The sequence below is a fragment of the Dendrobates tinctorius genome, unplaced genomic scaffold (assembly GCF_039654945.1).
Source record: "Dendrobates tinctorius isolate UK_male_01 unplaced genomic scaffold, ASM3965494v1 ptg000058l, whole genome shotgun sequence".
NCBI lineage: Eukaryota > Metazoa > Chordata > Amphibia > Anura > Dendrobatidae > Dendrobates > Dendrobates tinctorius.
The window spans coordinates 24201014-24215733 of NW_027361726.1; the positions used below are offsets into that span (position 1 = coordinate 24201014).

The window sequence follows — 14720 nt, forward strand, 5'->3', positions numbered from 1 at the left end:
ACTACTTATTGATTACCTCTCCCATCACTCCAGCTCTTTTTGGTCCCTTGTGGTCCAGCAGCTAGTCACTCGCCGTTACAATGATGTTTTCATGTACAGCAAAATTGATATGCTGACGATGGATGGGGAGTCATTACTGCTGGGTCTGCAGGGACCACTGGAGCGGCAAAGGAACCATTAGGTAAAAAGGGGTGGTCTTTTTTATGATTTTTGTATAATTCGCTAATTTTGTAAATCCAAGAAAACATTTTAAAGCTCACTTGTCATTTCAGGTGACTGATATGAATAAGCTGTCCTATGTGTGTACATGAGGAATAACTGCATTTTTGCCTATTTTATGATCTCCACCTTGTATTTTTTCACATTTTTACTTCCCCCATCTCAAACTTTCAGTTGTCCCTCAGCTATTGTGTGGAGACTAGCTGCAATGATATCTGCCGTACACAGACATGGGAGAGTCCTGCTTTTCTGTCTCTATGTAGCACATGTTTAGAAGCAGCAAGGAATATGTTACACAGCAGTACTGAGCAGCGTAGCTGTGAATCCAGCTCTGAAGTGAGATAAAACACAATAGCATGGAGGACATTATACAGTAGCATTGAACAGAGTAGCTGCGAATCCAGCTCTGATGTGAGATAAATACCAGCTGTAACATGATAAACGTTTTTTTCTTCATCTGCCTACTCCAAACCTTCACAGAGCTGCCTGAATCCTAATCGTTACCATCCGATGTATGAATGTGGTCTCTCTGGTGTTCAGGCGGCCCTACACGGTGACGGGTCAGCACAATCTGTGTATATAGGGGAATTTATTACAGAGGAAATATCTCTTGTCTGCAGAGTGAGATTTAACATCGGTGATCAGGACCTCGTTATTGGAGAACATGATGGATTCGTTATATCTGCTTTATATCCTCAAATCCAGGTTAAGTCCTTCACCGGGACCGAGGCCAAGGTTTCAGCTGAGCATTGTATCATAGCATTCCCACGTGTGCGTCACCTCGGCTGCCATTGTCCTGCAGGTTTTTTATGCAGTTTTGCTGCTTTTTTTCAGATTATAGTAAACATTGCAATAATAAATTAGACCTAAAACGTGACAACAGGGAGTAATAGATTGTAGTTGCTTATCCTAGGTAATAAGTTGCAGGTGTACAGAACACTTGTAGTCCAATCATGGAAGCAGTCTCCTAGAAGCGGCACCCCCCCCCCCATGTGTGTTGGTTGTGTCTGATATAACTGGTCAGAATCACTAAAGTGAATGTTTGTTTGACCTGTTATACCACTCAGCACCTGTGGACAGAAGTGGCGCTGTTTTGGAAGAAGGTTGTCTTGTTTTTTTTTCTAGTCCTGTACAAACTTGTTAACCAGTTGAGGTTCGGTTCCCCACGACTCTACATGTATCTGTTGGGTCTGCTTCACGCGCTGCGGATTTTGCCAAAATTTCTGAAGTAGCAACAACACTTATGACACATTTCCTTTAGGTACGGTGACCTGATCTTGCTTATCAGAGCAACTGGGAGGCTGCTAATCTAAGTTTATTACTTGCACAGATATGGTCTAGACTGTCCATAGATTGTGGCACTATGTGTGATGACAAAGGCAATAAATAGCACAAGAGTTGGGCTTCATATAGAGGATGAAACATCTGCAGACCCTAAACCATCTAACACAGATGTTTGTCCAGCATCTGTTTGAAGACTTCCATTGAAGGAGAACTCACCACCTCTCGTGGCAGCTTGTTCCACTCATTGATCACCCTCACTCTCAAAGTTTTTTTTCTAATATCCAATCTGTATCTTCTCTCCCTTTTCAGTTTCAGCCCATTGCTTCTCATGTTTCCATGTGCAAATGAAAATAAGGATGATCACTCGACTCTGTGACAGCCCTTCAGATATTTCTAGGCAGCTATTAAGTCTCCTCTTAGCCTTCTCTCTCTTTTTTTTTTTTTTGCAAGCTAAACTTTCCCAGATCCTTTATCCGTTGCTCGTAGGACATACTTTGCAGTCCGCTTACCTACCTTGCAGCTCTTCTCTGAACTTGCTCCAATTTTTCAGTGTCTTTTTTTTAAAATGTGATGCCCAGAACTGGACACAGTATTCCAGAAGCTGCCTAAACAAGGAGGAGTAGAGAGGGATAATTACTTCACGTGATCTAGACTCTATGCTTCTCTCAAAACATCCTAGAACTGTGTTTGCCTTCTTTGCTGCTGCATGACACTGTTGACTCATGTGCAGTCTGTGATCTATTAGTATACCCAAGTCTTTTTCACACTTGCTGTTGCTTAGTTCCGTTCCTCCCATTCTGTAGATGTAACTTTTGTTTTTCTTGCCCAGATGTAGAATTTTGCATTTCTCCTTGTTAAATACCATTCTATTAGTCACTGCCTGTTGTTCCTGCTTATCTAGATCCTTTTGAATCCTTTCTCAGTCTTCTTTAGTGTTAGCTATTCTTCCTAACCTCTGCAAATTTTATTAGTTTACCTTCAGTTCCCCTTATCTAGATCATTTATAAAAAATATTTAACAGTGGGGCAGGACAGAGACTTGTGGTACCCCACTTGAAACACTCTCCCAATTGGATGTGCAACCATTTATTACCATTCTTTGAGTACGATCACTGAGCCAGTTATGAATCTAACGAACCATAGCCTTGTCAATCCCATACTTGGTCATTTTTGCAATAAGGACAGTATGAGATACTTTATCAAATACTTTGCTGAAGTCGAGATATAGTATATCTACTGACCAACCTAATCAGTGATTCCATCATAGAAGGGAATTAGATTAGTCTGGCATGACTTGTTTGCTACAAACCCATGCTGGCTCTGGTTAATTACTGTATTTTTATCCAAGTACTTACATAATTGATTAATAATTTCTTCAGAGATCTTTCTTGGCATAGAAGTAAGGCTCACTGGCCTGTAATTTTCTGGCTCCTTTCCTTACTTGAAGATAGAGACAACATTTGCCCTTCTCCAATCATTTGGGACTTCTGTTCTCCAGGATTTTTCAAAGATTCTGGCTAGTGGTTCTGCAGTTTCCTCTAAGGCCGGAGTCACACTACAGCGAGATACGGCCGAGTCTCGCAGGTTAAAACCAAGCTCTGGCACCAGCACTCCGGAGTTCAGCGTGCAGCTCCATGTATTGCTGTGCGGCTGCACGCTCTGCTCCGGAGTGCCGGCCTCAGAGCTTGGTTTTAACCTGAGAGACTCGGCCGTATCTCGCTGTGCGTGATCCCAGCCTAACTCTTTAAGTCACCTAGGATGCAATTTATCTGGACTAGGTGATTTAAATTCATGTAAAATAGCTAAGTGTTTCCTCACCATCTCTCTGTTTATGGATAGTGTGGATTCTTTTATTCCTTTGATGTCACTGTAAAGAGCAGTTGATGTTACAATTGCTTTCTTAGTGAACACAGATGCAAAATAGGAATTAAAAAAGTTTGGCTTCTCAACATCATTTTTGTCCACTTCACCCTTTTCATCCTGTAAAAATCCTTTAACTTCTTTGACCTTTCTTTTGCTTTTGACATACCCCCAAATCCTTTATGTACTGTTTTTGGTCTCCCTTGCAAGCCTCACTTCATTACTGGCTTTAGCTCTTCTAACTCTTGCCCTGCATTCCCTGCAGACAGCATTATATTCTCCTAGATATGCTCACCTCTTTACACATTATTTTTTCCTTGTTATCAAGTGATTAAGCTCTGTGTTCATCCATCCTGGTCTCTTTAAATGCTTCCATTTCCTCCTTCTTTTTCTGGATTGTTACCGATTGTGCAGTGAGAATTTGTTTTAGTAAAATCTCTCATCCTTCATGGACATTTCTGTCTTTTAGCACATCCAGCCATTGGACCTTTCCTGCCCTGTTTCTGAGTTAATTAAAATCTGCCTATCTGAGTCCTCACAGGTCTTCATCCTCTAGTTATCCAAAATTCGAGGATAGCATGAACACTGTTCCCTAAATTCCCAGCCGCTTTTTACTTCCTCAGCCATCTCCTCCCTATTGGTAAGAATTGGGTCCAAAATAGCAGATCCTCTTGTTCTCTCTTCTACCTTTTGAAAGATAAAGATCTCAGAAGAGAAGATAACAACAATTTTCTGGACTCCTTACTTTTGCCTGAGATTCCCAACAAATATCTGGATAGTTAAAATCTCCCATGATCACTATGTCATACTTTTTTGAGAACAGAGACATCTGATGTAAAAAGAGTTCATCCATATCTTCAGTCTGTCCAGGTGGCCTAGATTAAACACCTACAATAGTGTCCTTTTATGTTCTTATTTTTACTCAAACCGTTTCTACAGAGCTACCTTTCTCTGGAGCTTGGATCTTTGTGGAGATAAGTTTTTCTAACATACAATGCAACAACTCAGGATCAGTAATGTATGTACATAGTGAGTGCAGCTCTGGAGTATAATAAATAATGCAACTCAGGATCAGTACAGGATCATTAATGTGATGTATATATGCAAAGTGACTCCACCAGCAGAACAGTGAATGCAGCTCTGGAGTTTCACGGATTGTATCTATTCTGCTGCCTGGATGAGCTCTCTAAACATCTCTTATTTTTGCAGGATTTTTAAAGACAATTCTTCAATGAGAAGCCAGCATGAACGAGGAAAAGTTAATTTGCCGTGCGCTCTTGTGGTTTATTTTGCGGGGTTTATTAGGGGCACTATTGTTGCCCCCTACTCCCCACATACTGTTTGTTGCTTTCTGTATTAGTTTTGAGAGCGGCTTGGCTCATGTAGTGGAACTAATGTGCCCGTGTGGTAGGAGGCTGCCAGTAAGAGAACAGCTGTCCTTTACACTCCTCACACCGGGCTCCATGTAAAAGTAATAAAAATGGAAATCTGCATTTACGCAGCATTATCCGTGTGCGAGCTCCTTGCGAGGAGCCTGGGCGTCTTCATGTTCTCGTCACCTGTGGAGTCTGACGTGGCAAGAATAGTGTGAATTAACATATCATCATATCATGTTGATGGCACTGGAGACAACGAGCCCAGAGACTGAGCCTTTATAAATAGATATTTAATCTTTAGTGTGGAGGGGGAACATCTGCTCACATCAGAAATCTGCAGATCAGGCTGCACCTCTGGATCTGACCACAGCAGAGCTGCTGGTGGCAGGAGCGGTTCCATTGATTAGTCTATATTAAAACATGCAAGCAGGAAGGTATTCGTGTGGTACACACTGGACGATGGCCGTTTTGCGCCTCTTGCGCTTCAACGGGTCCTCATGTGCCATCGTGTTCACCTGCTGCTCTTTCTCCGAGGCTCTCCTGTGTGGTGAGGTCTGATGACTTTTATGTTAGTGACATGAAACAATGTCCTCCGTCCATCAGGTAGCATGAGGGGAGACGTGCAGCCATGATATGTTACTGTACAGGACAGCTGATGCTCCCATTCCTACAGGTGTAATCTTCGTGCCAAGAGCAAGGTCATCACCATAGAGATTGTGTACATGACCATATTATCTGGAAAGTTATCAATTTACAAAACCTGATAAATCTGCCAAGAACCCCTCATCCTCGGTCTCTCTCTGGACCCCCTCCTTTCTGTGTCTTTCTCCGGACCCCCTCCTCTCTGTGTGTGTCTCTCTCTCTCTCTCTCTCTCTCTCTCTCCCTCCCTCTCTCTCTCTCCAGACCCCCTCCTCTCTGTATCTCTCTCGACCCCTCTCTCTCTCGACCCCTCTCTCTCTCGACCCCTCTCTCTCTCGACCCCTCTCTCTCTCTCGACCCCTCTCTCTCTCTCGACCCCTCTCTCTCTCTCGACCCCTCTCTCTCTCTCGACCCCTCTCTCTCTCTCGACCCCTCTCTCTCTCTCGACCCCTCTCTCTCTCTCGACCTCTCTCTCTCTCTCGACCTCTCTCTCTCTCTCTCGACCCCTCTCTCTCTCTCTCTCGACCCCTCTCTCTCTCTCGACCCCTCTCTCTCTCTCTCGACCCCTCTCTCTCTCTCTCTCTCTCGACCCCTCTCTCTCTCTCGACCCCTCTCTCTCTCTCTCTCTCTCTCGACCCCTCTCTCTCTCTCTCGACCTCTCTCGACCTCTCTCTCTCTCTCTCTCTCTCGACCTCTCTCTCTCTCTCTCTCTCGACCCCTCTCTCTCGACCCCTCTCTCTCTCTCTCTCTCGACCCCTCTCTCTCTCAACCTCTCTCTCGACCCCTCTCTCTCGACACCTCTCTCTCGACACCTCTCTCTCGACCTCTCTCTCGACCTCTCTCTCGACACCTCTCTCTCGACCTCTCTCGACCCCTCTCTCTCTCTCGACCCCTCTCTCTCTCTCGACCCCTCTCTCTCTCAACCTCTCTCTCTCAACCTCTCTCTCGACCTCTCGACCTCTCTCTCGACCTCTCGACCTCTCTCTCGACCTCTCGACCTCTCTCTCGACCTCTCTCTCGACCTCTCTCTCGACCTCTCTCTCGACCTCTCTCTCGACCTCTCTCTCGACCTCTCTCTCGACCTCTCTCTCGACCTCTCTCTCTCTCTCTCTCTCGACCTCTCTCTCTCTTTCTCTCTCTCTCTCGACCCCTCTCTCTCGACCCCTCTCTCTCTCTCGACCTCTCTCTCGACCTCTCTCTCGACCTCTCTCTCGACCTCTCTCTCGACCTCTCTCTCGACCTCTCTCTCGACCTCTCTCTCGACCTCTCTCTCGACCTCTCTCTCGACCTCTCTCTCGACCTCTCTCTCGACCCCTCTCTCTCGACCTCTCTCTCGACCCCTCTCTCTCTCCCTCTCTCTCTCTCGACCCCTCTCTCTCTCTCTCTCTCTCTCTCTCTCTCTCTCTCGACCCCTCTCTCTCTCTCTCTCTCTCTCTCTCTCGACCCCTCTCTCTCTCTCTCTCTCTCTCTCGACCCCTCTCTCTCTCTCTCTCTCTCTCTCTCGACCCCTCTCTCTCTCTCTCGACCTCTCTCTCTCGACCCCTCTCTCTCTCTCTCTCTCTCTCTCGACCCCTCTCTCTCTCTCTCTCTCTCTCTCTCGACCCCTCTCTCTCTCTCTCTCTCTCTCTCTCTCTCTCGACCCCTCTCTCTCTCTCTCGACCCCTCTCTCTCTCTCTCTCGACCCCTCTCTCTCTCTCTCGACCCCTCTCTCTCTCTCTCTCTCGACCTCTCTCTCGACCCCTCTCTCTCTCTCTCGACCTCTCTCGACCTCTCTCTCTCTCGACCTCTCTCTCTCGACCTCTCTCTCTCGACCTCTCTCTCTCGACCTCTCTCTCTCGACCTCTCTCTCTCGACCTCTCTCTCTCTCTCGACCTCTCTCTCTCTCTCTCCAGACCCCCTCCTCTCTGTATCTCTCTCGACCCCTCTCTCTCGACCCCTCTCTCTCTCGACCCCTCTCTCTCTCGACCCCTCTCTCTCTCGACCCCTCTCTCTCTCGACCCCTCTCTCTCTCGACCCCTCTCTCTCTCGACCCCTCTCTCTCTCGACCCCTCTCTCTCTCGACCCCTCTCTCTCTCGACCCCTCTCTCTCTCGACCCCTCTCTCTCTCGACCCCTCTCTCTCTCGACCCCTCTCTCTCTCGACCCCCTCTCTCTCTCGACCCCTCTCTCTCTCGACCCCTCTCTCTCTCGACCCCTCTCTCTCTCGACCCCTCTCTCTCTCGACCCCTCTCTCTCTCGACCTCTCTCTCTCTCGACCTCTCTCTCTCTCTCTCTCTCTCGACCCCTCTCTCTCTCTCTCTCTCTCGACCCCTCTCTCTCTCTCTCTCTCTCTCTCGACCCCTCTCTCTCTCTCTCTCTCTCTCTCGACCCCTCTCTCTCTCTCGACCCCTCTCTCTCTCTCTCGACCCCTCTCTCTCTCGACCCCTCTCTCTCTCTCTCGACCCCTCTCTCTCTCTCGACCCCTCTCTCTCTCTCTCGACCCCTCTCTCTCTCTCTCGACCCCTCTCTCTCTCTCTCGACCCCTCTCTCTCTCTCTCGACCCCTCTCTCTCTCTCTCGACCCCTCTCTCTCTCTCTCGACCCCTCTCTCTCTCTCTCGACCCCTCTCTCTCTCTCTCGACCCCTCTCTCTCTCTCTCGACCCCTCTCTCTCTCTCTCGACCCCTCTCTCTCTCTCTCGACACCTCTCTCTCTCTCGACACCTCTCTCTCTCTCGACACCTCTCTCTCTCTCGACACCTCTCTCTCTCTCGACACCTCTCTCTCTCTCGACACCTCTCTCTCTCTCGACACCTCTCTCTCTCTCGACACCTCTCTCTCTCTCGACACCTCTCTCTCTCTCGACACCTCTCTCTCTCTCGACACCTCTCTCGACCTCTCTCGACACCTCTCTCGACCTCTCTCGACACCTCTCTCGACCTCTCTCGACACCTCTCTCGACCCCTCTCTCTCGACCTCTCTCGACCCCTCTCTCTCGACCTCTCTCGACCCCTCTCTCTCGACCTCTCTCGACCTCTCTCTCTCTCGACCTCTCTCGACCTCTCTCGACCTCTCTCGACCTCTCTCGACCTCTCTCGACCTCTCTCGACCTCTCTCGACCTCTCTCGACCTCTCTCTCTCTCTCTCGACCCCTCTCTCTCTCTCGACCTCTCTCTCTCTCTCTCGACCTCTCTCTCTCTCTCGACCTCTCTCTCTCTCTCGACCTCTCTCTCTCTCTCGACCTCTCTCGACCCCTCTCTCTCTCTCTCGACCCCTCTCTCTCTCTCTCGACCTCTCTCTCTCTCTCGACCTCTCTCTCTCTCTCGACCTCTCTCTCGACCTCTCTCTCTCTCTCTCTCGACCCCCTCTGTGTCTTTCCCTCTGGACCCCTCTGTCTGTGTCTCTCTCTCTCTCTCTCTCTCTTCCGACTTGTACGTTACACTGCTGGCTGGTCTCACTGATGAAAATCTAATGTGTGCAGGCTCCTTAATATGTGGCTACACGGTCTGACTGCACAGGGCTGGTTTGTAGTCTGTAACCATGGAGATACATACAGTTGTGGCCAAAAGTATTGACCACCTTGCAATTCTGTCAGATAATACTCAGTTTCTTCCTGAAAATGTGAAAATGATTGCAAACACAAATTCTTTGGTATTGTTTTCTTCATTTAATTTGTCTTAAATGGAAAAAAAACACAAAAGAGAATGAAGCAAAAAGCAAAACATTGATCATTTCACACAACTCCAAAAATGAGCCAGACAAAAGTATTGGCACCCTCAGCCTAATACTTGGTTGCACAACCTTTAGCCAAAATAACTGCGACCAACCGCTTCCGGTAACCATCAATGAGTTTCTTACAATGCTCTGCTGGAATTTTAGACCATTCTTGTTTGGCAAACTGCTCCAGGTCCCTGATATTTGAAGGGTGCCTTCTCCAAACTGCCATTTTTAGATCTCTCCACAGGTGTTCTGTGGGATTCAGGTCTGGACTCATTGCTGGCCATTTTCTAGTGCTTTTCGAAGTGTGTTTTGGGTCATTGTCCTGCTGGAAGACCCATGACCTCTGAGGGAGACCCAGCTTTCTCACACTGGGCCCTACATTATGCTGCAAAATTTGTTGGTAGTCTTCAGACTTCATAATGCCATGCACACGGTCAAGCAGTCCAGTGCCAGAGGCAGCAAAGCAACCCCAAAACATCAGGGAACCTCTGCCATGTTTGACTGTAGGGACCGTGTTCTTTTCTTTGCATGCCTCTTTTTTTTTTTTTTTTTTTTTTCTCCTGTAAACTCTATGTTGATGCCTTTGCCCAAAAAGCTCTGGCTTTTTTATGTCTCGGGGTAAGAAGTGGGGTCTTCCTTGGTCTCCTGCCATACAGTCCCTTTTCATTCAGACACTGTTGTACCCTCGGACTGCAGGGCAGCTTGAACTTGTTTGGATGTTAGCCAAGGTTCTTTATCCAACATCCGCACAATCTTGCGTTGAAATCTCTTGTCAATTTTCCTTTTCCGTCCACATCTAGGGAGTTTAGCCACAGTGCCATGGGCTTTAAACTTCTTGATGACACTGCACACGGTAGACACAGGAACATTCAGGTCTTTGGAGATGGACTTGTAGCCTTGAGATTGCTCATGCTTCCTCACAATTTGGTTTCTCAAGTCCTCAGACAGTTCTTTGGTCTTCTTTCTTTTCTCCATGCTCAATGTGGTACACACAAGGACACAGGACAGAGGTTGAATCAACTTTAATCTATGTCAACTGGCTGCAAGTGTGATTTAGTTATTGCCAACACCTGTTAGGTGCCACAGGTAAGTTACAGGTGCTGTTATTACACAAATTAGCATCACATGATTTTTCGAACAGTGCTAATACTTTTGTCCACCCTCTTTTTTATGTTTGGTGTGGAATTATATCCAATTTGGCTTTAGGACAATTATTTTTGTGTTTTTTCATTTAAGACAAATTAAATGAAGATAATACCAAAGAATTTGTGTTTGCAATAATTTTCAGGAAGAAACTGAGTATTATCTGACAGGATTGCAGGGGTGTCAATACTTTTGGCCACAACTGTAAATCTGCGTAGTAGCTGTAGCCTGAAAACTGTAGACTGATAATTATTTCTCACCCAGCCTTTATATTTGCGTTAGAGTAAGATTCACATTTGCAGCCGCTGGGATTTATGGCGCGTACCTCGCGGTCCGTTCTGTAAGTAAACTTCTGACTCTCTATGAGATTTCAAGTTTAATTTCTGTGAAACCAGAGTGAATATAAATTACAATAATTTCCCAATAATTACTCAGGTTTCTGTTCAGCGTTTTGAATAATGTATGAATTAGTATTTTTAGATAAACTGCAGATGATTTGCTGAGCGCGTCCTGCATCGGAGACGGAAATTGGGTCAATAAGTGAACTGTGTGTAAATCACGGATGTGACTGCGAGGTGTCGGCTCAGTGAGTGATTCTAGGAGGCCATCAGTCACAATGGCTAGTGACCTCACAGATTTACTGCCGTCATGTGACGCTGATGATGTCAGCGTGAGCCGCAGCATCACTCTTAGGAGACAAGATGGTGGCACCCCCTGTGCAAGCAGAAAATCGGGCAATGTGCGCTGCTTAGATGCTGTATCTAATCATATGCGCCTGGCAAGGACAGCTGGGTTTTGGATGCGGCAGAGGAGTCTGGACTGCGACCGGGTGAGGGGGGGCTATGGACGGGGTGAGTCTGGAGAGGCTCCATGTGGGTGGAGTCTGGACTGGAGGGGAGTCAGGATGAGGGGGGCGAGTCTGGATGGGGACATGGGGAGTGTGGATGGGTGGGGGGGAGTTTGGACTAGGACGGTGTGTGGGGGGAGAGAGAGAGAGAGTGGGAGAGAGAGAGAGAGTCTCGAGGAAGGACTGGGAAAGGGAGTCTGGACTGGAGAGGGGTGGGATGGGGTGTAGTCTGGACGGGGGGGGCGAATCTGAAGGGGGAGTCTGGAAGGGGGTAGGAGAGTGTGGCTGTCAGGATGGGGGGGTGGACGGTTGGGGGGGGGGGTTTGGACTAAGACTGTGGGGTCTGAAGAGGGCTCCTGACAGATGAGCCTGGCGAACTCTTTGGTTTGGCGACGGGTGAGTCTGGCAAGGGTTCTAGATGAAGAGTAGAATAATCTGGCTCTCATATCCTTCTCCCCATTGAGAACACATGTGTGATCGTCGGAGTGGAGCGTGCTTGTGCTTTTTATCAACATAAGGTATTGTGCTGATGACAGAACATTTTCCTATACTTCTAGTGACAGTGAGGCGGTAACCTTTGTACGTGTTGGTGTATACACTGAGCGTGGCGGCTCGGTGGTCCCGGTGTCTGGCCTTGCCTGTATCGTTTATTCCTCATTGTTATTCTTTATCAACTACACATTTCTGTTCACAAGAGCTGACAATCTTAATGCAGCAGAGGAGCGGGCCGAGCAGGCGTCTCCCCTGTGCACCCCCTGAGAAGCCCACCTGCCCATTGATAATGTGACGGATTTGTGGAGCGGTGAGATGGAGACGGATGTCGGTGTTCCCTTGGGGTTCATGGGTGATGGAATTAACAGAGGCTGGCACTCTACTCTCGCTGTGTTTGTTTCCATGGCAACAGCTACGTACAATCTCCTCGTCCGTCTTCATGACACAGTTGCAAGAACAGTAGCTTACAGGTCTGAAAGAGCGGTGGACGGACAGCACCCGCCGAACCAAGTAAGTGCAGCCTCCTTCCTAACCTGCTTTGGTGTAATGGACGGATGGACGGGGCGGGCGGGGGTGCACCGGACCCTGGAAAGGCGCTCCGCCAGCAGAACCTGAAAGTTGCAGATGCTAAATATATCGTTAAATGCCATGTTTAGCTCTGAATGCATAGGAGATCCGCCCGCGGGATTAACCCCTGGTAGGCTGGCAGCGAGCAGACGCGATCCCCCTGGATGCAGAAGGATGGGAATCATTCACCATCGGGCAGATACAATGTAGCAACAGACACTTGTATCATTCACGGATGTGAAGTCTTTTGTGGCGAGGTGTCGTGTGTGTGCGGTCACTGTGTCTCGGCGTATGTCTGGGTTTCGCCGCCCCCCAGAATCTCAGCCTCCGTGTTTGGCGAAAAGGTTGTGATTCCTGCACAGCAAAGAGCCAGAGAGACCGAGTCCCCAGCGAGCAGTCATACGGCCAGCTGTTCTCTGCATACAGCAGGGGGAATCCTCGAAATCCGCCCCCCGAATCTGGGCTGTACAGAGTCGCACAAAGCAGCTGCATAGCGGGGTTTTCCGTGGGTGACCTGTCACAGTTGGGGGCTTCTTGTCTGTGCCTGCAGTGTTCCCTTAACTTGCAGAATGACCCCCATCACTTGTCCCTTCACACTGAGAGTCACTGGCATTAAATGGTCAATGTGATCCCCATCATAACCAGAAATGGCAATTAATAGAGGGTCCCCGTAGTCACAATTTCCCTCTATGAAAGGTCACATGTAATGGATCGGACCCTACAAGCAGTTTATGGGATAGTGGCAGTGTGGGGGTCTTTTGTATAAAGGATGTCCATAGATGAAAGCATTACCCATTCCTGGACGCTCTCGTGCCATTACAGTAAACTGTCTACTTTTGTGAAGCCCCTGTATTATTACGGTTCATCCTCTTGGGACCTGAGCAGTGGAGCTGTCAGGAGGTCTGGATTGCACTGATGCATTGTAACAAACCTTCAGTTCTGTGAGCAGGACTCGGTCTGTGCAGATTTTCCATGTCCTTTACTTATTTGTGACCGTTTGGTAGAATCTGTCCACAGGTGACGCTGTGGGGGGCGCTGTCTAGACGGAAGCTGCTACTGTCAGATGTCTGTGACACTTTTGCATTTTACCCTAGGATCCTGGCTACTTCGTGGCCTAGACATCTGCTCAGCATGGCCAGGAACCTCCTTATTTCAGCCATTTGTTATTGGCTTGGATCACGTGGAAACTAAATATGTTGTTTAGTGCAATATTCACAGTAACTTCCACTGAAATAACCGGAGACATTGGCTTTATTAGCTCCCGTGATGCACATGGGCTGTCGTGGGCATTCTTATGTCACAGTAGAAGAGCCTTTCTGTGTGTCGGATGTAAACTCAAGCAGTCTGACATACAGTGGGTACGGAAAGTATTCAGACCCCTTTAAATTTTTCACTCTTTGTTTCATTACAGCCATTTGGTAAATTCAAAGAAGTTCATTTTTTTTTCTCATTAATGTAGACTCTGCACCCCGTCTTGACTGAAAAAAAACCAAAAAACAGAAATGTAGAAATGTTTGCAAATTTATTAAAGAAAAACTGAAATATCACATGGTCATAAATATTCAGACCCTTTGCTTGTATTGAGTAGAAGCACCCTTTTGATCTAGTACAGCCATGAATCTTCTTGGGAATGATGCAACAAGTTTTTCACATCTGGATTCGGGGATCCTCTGCCATTCTTCCTTGCAGATCCTCTCCAGTTCCGTCAGGTTGAATGGTGAACGTTGGTGGACAGCCATTTTCAGGTCTCTCCAGAGATGCTTAATTGGGTGTAGGTCAGGGCTTTGGCTGGGCCAGTCAAGAATGGTCACAGAGTTGTTCTGAAGCCATTCCTTTGTTATTTTAGCTGTGTGCTTAGGGTCATTGTCTTGTTTGAAGGTGAACCTTCGGCCAAGTCTGAGGTCTAGAGCACTCTGGAAGAGGTTTTCATCCAGGATATCTCTGTACTTGGCCTGATTCATGTTTCCTTCAATTGCAACCAGTTGTCCTGTCCCTGCAGCTGATAAACACCCCCATAGCATGATGCTGCCACCACCATATTTCACTGTTGGGGTTGTATTGGGCAGGTGATGAGCAGTGCCTGGTTTTCTCCACACATACCGCTTAGAATTATCACCAAAAAAGTTCTATCTTCATCTCATCAAACCAGAGAATCTTATTTCTCATAGTCTGTGAGTCCTTCGTGTGTGTGTTTTTTTTTTTTGCAAACTCTACGCGGGCTTTCATATGTCTGGCACTGAGAAGAGGCTTCTTTTGGGCCACTCTGCCATAAAGGACCGACTGGTGGAGGGCTGCAGTGATAGTTGACTTTGGGGAACTTTCTCCCATCTTCCTGTTGCGTCTCTGGAGTTCAGCCACAGTGATCTTGGGGTTCTTCTTTACCTCTTACCAAGGCTCTTCTCCCACAAGTGCTCAGTTTGGCTGGATGTCCAGGTCTAGGAAGACTTCTGTTGGTCCCAAACTTCTTCCATTTAAGGATTATGGAGGCCACTGTGCTCCAGGAACCTCAAGTACCGCAAAAATTATTTTGTAACCTTGGCCAGATGTGTGCCTTGCCACAATTCTGTCTCTGAGCTCCTTGGCCAGTTCCTTTTGGCC

The 14720-nt window shown here is 47.6% G+C and overlaps 1 protein-coding gene across 2 annotated transcripts in view; it reads left to right on the plus strand.

Annotated features, from left to right (window-relative positions):
* FOXN3 (forkhead box N3) overlaps positions 1–14720 on the plus strand; it is a 134629-nt gene that overhangs the window by 20203 nt on the left and 99706 nt on the right. The window contains exon 1 of one of the 2 annotated variants that reach the window (XM_073578198.1): positions 11954–12065. The exons of the other annotated variant lie outside the window; for it this stretch is intronic. The gene's annotated coding sequence lies outside the window, so the exon portion shown is untranslated. Of the gene's footprint in view, positions 1–11953; positions 12066–14720 lie in introns of those variants that run through there. 2 annotated transcript variants of the gene reach the window in all.